The sequence below is a fragment of the Sus scrofa genome, chromosome 13, assembly GCF_054392235.1.
Source record: "Sus scrofa isolate SSC_HxYL_T2T_F1_AM1 chromosome 13, Sscrofa_HxYL_maternal_Yorkshire_Landrace_v2.0, whole genome shotgun sequence".
In the NCBI taxonomy this organism is placed as follows: Eukaryota; Metazoa; Chordata; class Mammalia; order Artiodactyla; family Suidae; genus Sus; species Sus scrofa.
The window spans coordinates 124,154,233-124,160,635 of record NC_139395.1 but is presented as its reverse complement, the minus strand read 5'-3'; positions in this window follow the sequence as shown (position 1 = coordinate 124,160,635).

Sequence of the window (6,403 nt, the reverse complement as noted above, 5' to 3'; positions counted from 1 at the left end):
GTGTTTTTTCCAAATCTTTTTTTATTGGATTTGTTGGTTTGTTACTGAGTTGTATGAATTATGCTCATATGCTGGATACCAGTCTCCTTTCATATATTATGTTTTACTAACATTTTCTCTCTGTCTATGGTTTGTCTATTTATCTGATTAGTAGTATCTTCCAATAAACAAATTTTAAAAAATTTTAATGACTTTGTTTTCTCTGTCCTTCTAGAAGCTTCATAGTTTTAGATTTGACATTTAGATCTATGATCCATTTGAATTAATTTTTGTGAAGGGTGTGAGAGTGGGGGTTGAGGTTTCTTTCTTTCTATATGCGTATCCAGTTATTCAAGAATCATTTCTTTTTTTTTTGGTTTTTGGTTTTTGGTTTTTTTTTTTTTTTTGTCTTTTTGCCTTTTGTAGGGTCACTCAAGCGGCATATGGAGGTTCCCAGGCCCGGGGTCGAATCGGAGCTGTAGCTGCCGGCCTACGCCAGAGCCACAGCAATGTGGGATCTGAGCCATGTCTGCGACCTACACCACAGCTCACGGCAATGCCAGAACCTTAACCCACTGAGCAAGGCCAGGGGTCGAACCCGTAAGCTCATGGTTCCTAGTCGGGTTCATTAACCACTGCGCCATGATGGGAACTCCAAGAATCATTTCTTGAAAAGATTTCCTTTCCCCATTGAGTTGCTTTGGTGGCTTTGTTCAAAATTAGCTAACTGTATAAATATGAATCTATTTCTAGATTTTCTGTTCCATTTCTCTTGCATTGATCTATTTGTCTTTCCTTACACAAGTACTAAACTGTTTTGATTATTGTAGCTTTATAGTATCTCAAAGTCAAGTAATATGTCTTCCAGCTTTACTCTTATTCCAATTTGCTTCAGATCTTATGTTTTTTTGTTTCCATATGAATTTTAGGATCTGTTTATTAATTTCTACCAAAAATCCTGATGGAATTATGACTCACAGTTTATTGAACCCATAAATCAATTTGGAGATTAATGGCATCTTAAAAATATTGAATCTTCCAATTCATGTAAATGGCATTTCTCCATTTATTTATGCCTTTACTTTCTTACATTAATGCTTGAACTCTTAGTGTAGAGGTTTTGCACATGTTTTGCACAATTTATTCTCAAACACCTTGTGTGTTTTAAAATACTATTGCAAAAATAAATAAATAAAATAAAATACTATTGCAAATGAAGTTGTTTTTTAGTTTAATTTTCAGATTGCTGCTATTAAAATATAATTGATTTTTTTGCATATTGACTTTCTATCCTTGATATGACTAAACTAAAATTAATTCTGTAAGTTATTTTGTAGATACTTTAGTATTTTACAGATAAGCAATCAAGTTATCTGTGAATGGATATAGTTTCATTCATTCCATTCCAATATTTATAGTTTTTATCTCTTTTGGTTATCTTCTTGCACTGACTAGGATGGCCAGTATGTGAAGATGCAACATCCCATGAAATAAGACCTGTTTTTCTTTTGTGTGTCTCTTTTTAAGAGCTTAAAACAAAACAAAACAAAAAAACAGGAAAACTTTGCCAGATGCATGCTCTCCAGTAGAATTCTACACACATTTCATTAGCCAGGAAAAGCCTACCACTAAGTTAATCAGTGACAAGGGAAATGTCACCACCATAATTAGCTTAGTACAATCAGAATCTACATCAGGAGGGTGTGAAACAAAATTTGGCTCTCCCAGTGTGGAAAAAGGGAATTAGGTATGGGTTTGGGGAAGATAACAAACATTGCCACCGCCCCCCCCCCCACTGGAGAACCTCTAGGGTGTTTCTGTTATTAAGTCCTAGCACCAAACCTCAAGAGCAGACCATCTACCTACCCTTCCCTTCAAGGGGAAGCTACCACCTTCTAGTCTATCCCCTGAGATTCCTGTCTTTGGGGTTCCCAGTTCCTTTTCTCCCTCATGCAAATGTACAGCTCATTTCATTATAGAACCTTTTAATCTACTGTCTTTATATAGGAGAATGCAGGGAACAATGTTAAAAATTAACCATGGAGGAGTTCCTGTCATGGCTCAGTGGAAACAAATCTGACTCGCATCCATGAGGACGCAGGTTCGATCCCTGGCCTTGCTCATTGTATTAAGGATCTGGCATTGCCGTGAGCTGTGGTGTAGGTCACAGACATGGCTCAGATCTGAGTTGCTGTGGCTCTGTTGTAGGCCAGCAGCTATAGCTCCAATTCAACCCCTAGCCTGGGAACCTCCATATGCTGTGGGGGTGGTCCTAAAAAGAAAACAAAAAATAACCATGGAGGAATTACAAAGCTTTGAAAAATTTTACAGCATTTACTATCATGGTCCCTGAACCAGAGTTCCCAAGTCCCTTCTGAAATGGTACTTAAATGCCTGCTGGATTATCGTTCTCAGCTTTCCTTCCATTCCTGAAGATGCCCTGGCTAACCCACGGTATCTTGCCTTTTAGCAGCATGGCAATGCTTAACTCTTTATTCATGAAGGCTTTCTTTGCCAGTGCTTGCAGAGGTTACACACCCTTCTCTCAGGTGGGAACTAGTCTTGGGAGGACCTCTCGACTAGGTGGCAGTGACACGCCCCACAGAACAGCCTCTTTGGTCACCTCCTACTGGTCCACACTTGGCTTCTCCTGGTTCAGTCTTGCCTTAAAAAAGGAATACTATTCTCTTTGAACTGTAATTTAGGGAGTTTATGGTTGAAATAGTCAGAAGTGAGTTGTTCTCTAGAATCAACACAATTTTTCTTTGCCAGTAAATTGACAACTCTGAAATACTGTGCCAATTATTGGCACTCTGTTCCTAAGGAAAAGCCTCATCTCAAAGTCCTTTAAATAGAGCTCCTAAGCTCTGATAGATAGACTGTTTCTAACCATACTCGTAAGATAGAAAGCAGGCCCGATGGCTGTGTGGCTTATTCTCTCTCTCTTTCTGTCCAATCCTCTGAAAATGAATAATACAGAGCTGAAGGCTTCAGAAGGAATAAGAGTATAACATGAGGGCAACAAAAATTAGGAGTGGAGTTAGGTGAGTCAAAGACTCCAGAATTTCATGTTATAGGTGTTCCTGCTTGGGGCAATGGTTAAGTATCCGGTGTTACTGCAGCTGTGGTATAGGGCACAGCTGCGGCTCGAATATGATGCCTGGCCTAGGGACTTCCATATGCTGCAGGTGCACCTCTCCCCCGCCCCCTGCAAAAGAACCTATGTTATATAGTATCCAGAGAAATGTCCAGAGGAAAAGGTAGAAATCATGTTTGAAGATCTTGGTGGTGAAACATTTAATAAAGACTTGATATCAAGTTGGTAAGGCAAAGGCCAAAAAACTAACAGTTGTTTCTCAGCTGTTAGGATATGGGGAGGAGTTTAGAAGTTTGGAGTTTAGGCAAAGAATTAAGGGAAAGTATTCAGAGAAGTTAGTTGTTAGGATCAATAATCCTGAAGGTTAGGTGGTAAAAACAAAGGAACTAGTAGTCATGGGCCAGGAGTGGCACTGGTCCTGAGGTAATGGATGGTTTTTCTTCTGATCAGAATTATAATTCTGGTGGGTATGGAGGTTCTGGGTCTGCAGGTGTGCTGAGAGAAGCATGGTGTGTCATGGAAGGCACACAAGAACAGAAGCAAGAGAGCTGGACTTCCATTCTAGCTCTGTTCCACACTAGCCAGATTTAGGAGCTCATATGGTGTAATTTCTCTCTGTGACTTTTCCCTCTCAGCTGTTTCCCTCTCCGTGGCCTTGTTTGCCCTCACACTCACTGCTACCTCATCATATTGTTTCAACCTCGCAACCTCAGCAGAAGGAGAAATTCCCTCTCCTATTTTCCATGTTCTAATCTGAGGAAAAACTGGTATGCCCACCAGCAACTAGCATCACCCTCTCCCCAACTTACCCCGAATAAATCCATGAAGCCAATGCAGCTAAACTGTACAATATGCCAAAATAAATATTTTAATCATATCTCTTTCTCCTCTGACTTTCCCTCCATCATACTTACCCTGTACCCAGCAACTTGTACTCAACTTGGGGCAGTTGAGTTGAATATACATTTTGTTTGGCTTTTGTGGGATATATTTACATGTGTTGCAATGACTTCCATGCATGGATTAGATATTTCTATCCCCTCTGGTATAGAAATAGCTCCAGAAATACTACTACAGGACTTTGGCCCAACTTACTTGACATGTTGTCATGAAGATGCAGTGTCAGAGATCATATATGTCCAGTTGGTACCCAGGACTTGGGAAAGGATAGTGTATAAAACACATGGTTTGAAATGTGCAAAGCCAGAAGCTAGTCTGTAGAGATTCTTTCTAGCATCAGTTGTGTAAAATTTTAAGTGAAGGAATCTATTCTCATTACCATTTGGTCAAACCAGAAGTTCTCTCCTATTGAGAATATATTTGATAATACAGCATGTAGAATTATAAATATGCCAAGTGTTTTTCCTTCTTTTGATAGAAATCACATAAAATTGAATTTATTAGAACTCCTGAGTTTGTAGCCTACGCCTGTGGTATTTTTAGAATTTGTAATTTGTTTTGTCTTCTCTTTATTTAACACTTTCTATGTGCCAAGTGCTTCTCTGGTCACGGGGGATAGACAAGTAAACACAGCCGACTCTCATGGAACTTTACACAAATAATTGTCAGATCTCCACCATTAAAACAAGAGGGCCTCCAGCAGATGTCCCTGGGGACCTTTGGGCAAAAACTGTAGCTGCCACTTCATGACATACCCAAACTGATTTTTTTTTTTTCAGCTTTTAAAGTTTAATTGAAGTACAGTTGATTTATGTTGGACTGACTTTTTTTTTTTTTAAACAGCAAGTAGCCCAGGAACCTTGCAAGACATACAAAAACGAGAGAAACATACTAACTTCTATTAACAAAACAGAGTGAAACAAAACAACAAAAGCATGACTGTAGTAACAGCAGAGACTAAATTTTTCTGATTATTTGGGGTTGGATCTTGAAACCGATGTTATATCAAATTCTTGGAATTTTATTTTAGCTACTTATATCGTATTAGAACGTATATAATAATGACCAGGAAATGCATAAACTGTGAAATGTTACTTCTCTGTACATAGGAGGATATTCAAAAGGGTGAACCAGGAAGTAGCATAAAATCCAGATACTATTGTGCTGGGAGACATTTTTAAAAGGGAGAATCAGCCTAAAATTTGTCTTCAGCTCAAAAGGCACAAGTTTATAAAACTCTCCCTATCACCAGGAACAGCAACATAGAACACAGAAGAGTAAACAAGTTCAAAAAGACAGGGCAGAGGGATGCCATGTCATTTAAACAGAGACAAAACACCTTCCAGATAATATGCAACTTCAGCTGGCATTTTGCAGAATGCATGAAAGAGGAATAAATCTTCTTCAATTCCAGCATGTAGTGAAGACTTAAAGACTGAACTTTAAAAATCATTGCTGCCAAGAGATTTGTGAATTCTCTAAAACAGTATTAAAATCTCTGCTAAAAGCAGCCCTTTTACATGCAGATGGTAAGGGTGGTGAATGCCTTCAGAAAGAGAAGGAATCTGTAGATTGACAGCAAATGAAAAAGAGGCATTTCCCTTGGTAATCCTTGACTAAAGATTTCAGCAGTTCCTAGTCAAGAAGGATTGAAGAGTTGGAAGTTGTTACCAGGCCAGTGCTGTTTATTACTTGTGTCATGTACACACACACACACACACACACACACACACACACACACACACACAGATCTGGATACAAACATGGGATGGGTGTGGATATGAAACTACTCCTTCTTGGGTAGGACTTGAACCCAGCCAAAACTCAGATTGGGGCTCGAACGCATGGGCTTAGACTCGAATCCAAAGTCTTTTAATTGAAGCTGCTCACCTGGTATAAGGAGTTACTGAAGCTCAGGTTCTTTTCTCATCACAGAAAGAATTCGACCTGAGGCAAAGTGGAAGGCAAAGGGTGAAAATACCAGAGGCTGCTTGTGCTTTCTCCACTCCTATCTTCTCTCTCTTCTCTTTAAATAAACATTTATTTGCCTCACTTTAACAACAACAAAAAAGGTGAATTTATTAGCATGTTTATGAGAGACACAAGTGGGCTGGGAGGCAGTGAAGACCACCTTCTTTCTCGTTTTTGGGTAGACATTATGGCTTTCATCATTAGTTCCTTCTTTGACCCTGTATGATTTAACCAGGACTGTCCTGGCGCTATTTAAATCTTACGTGTATTAGCAAAAGGGTGGTAACATATACTAAAACATAGTCATTCATCTCAAGTTTCAGTATGATGTACCTTTTTACCTTTTTCCCCCCATCTTTCTGTCTTGTCTACATACAGAGATGGTATTCTTTAAGGATTATTAATTCCCCAACCTCATGTTACAAGATTCAGGCCCCATATCTACTGTCTTGTGTC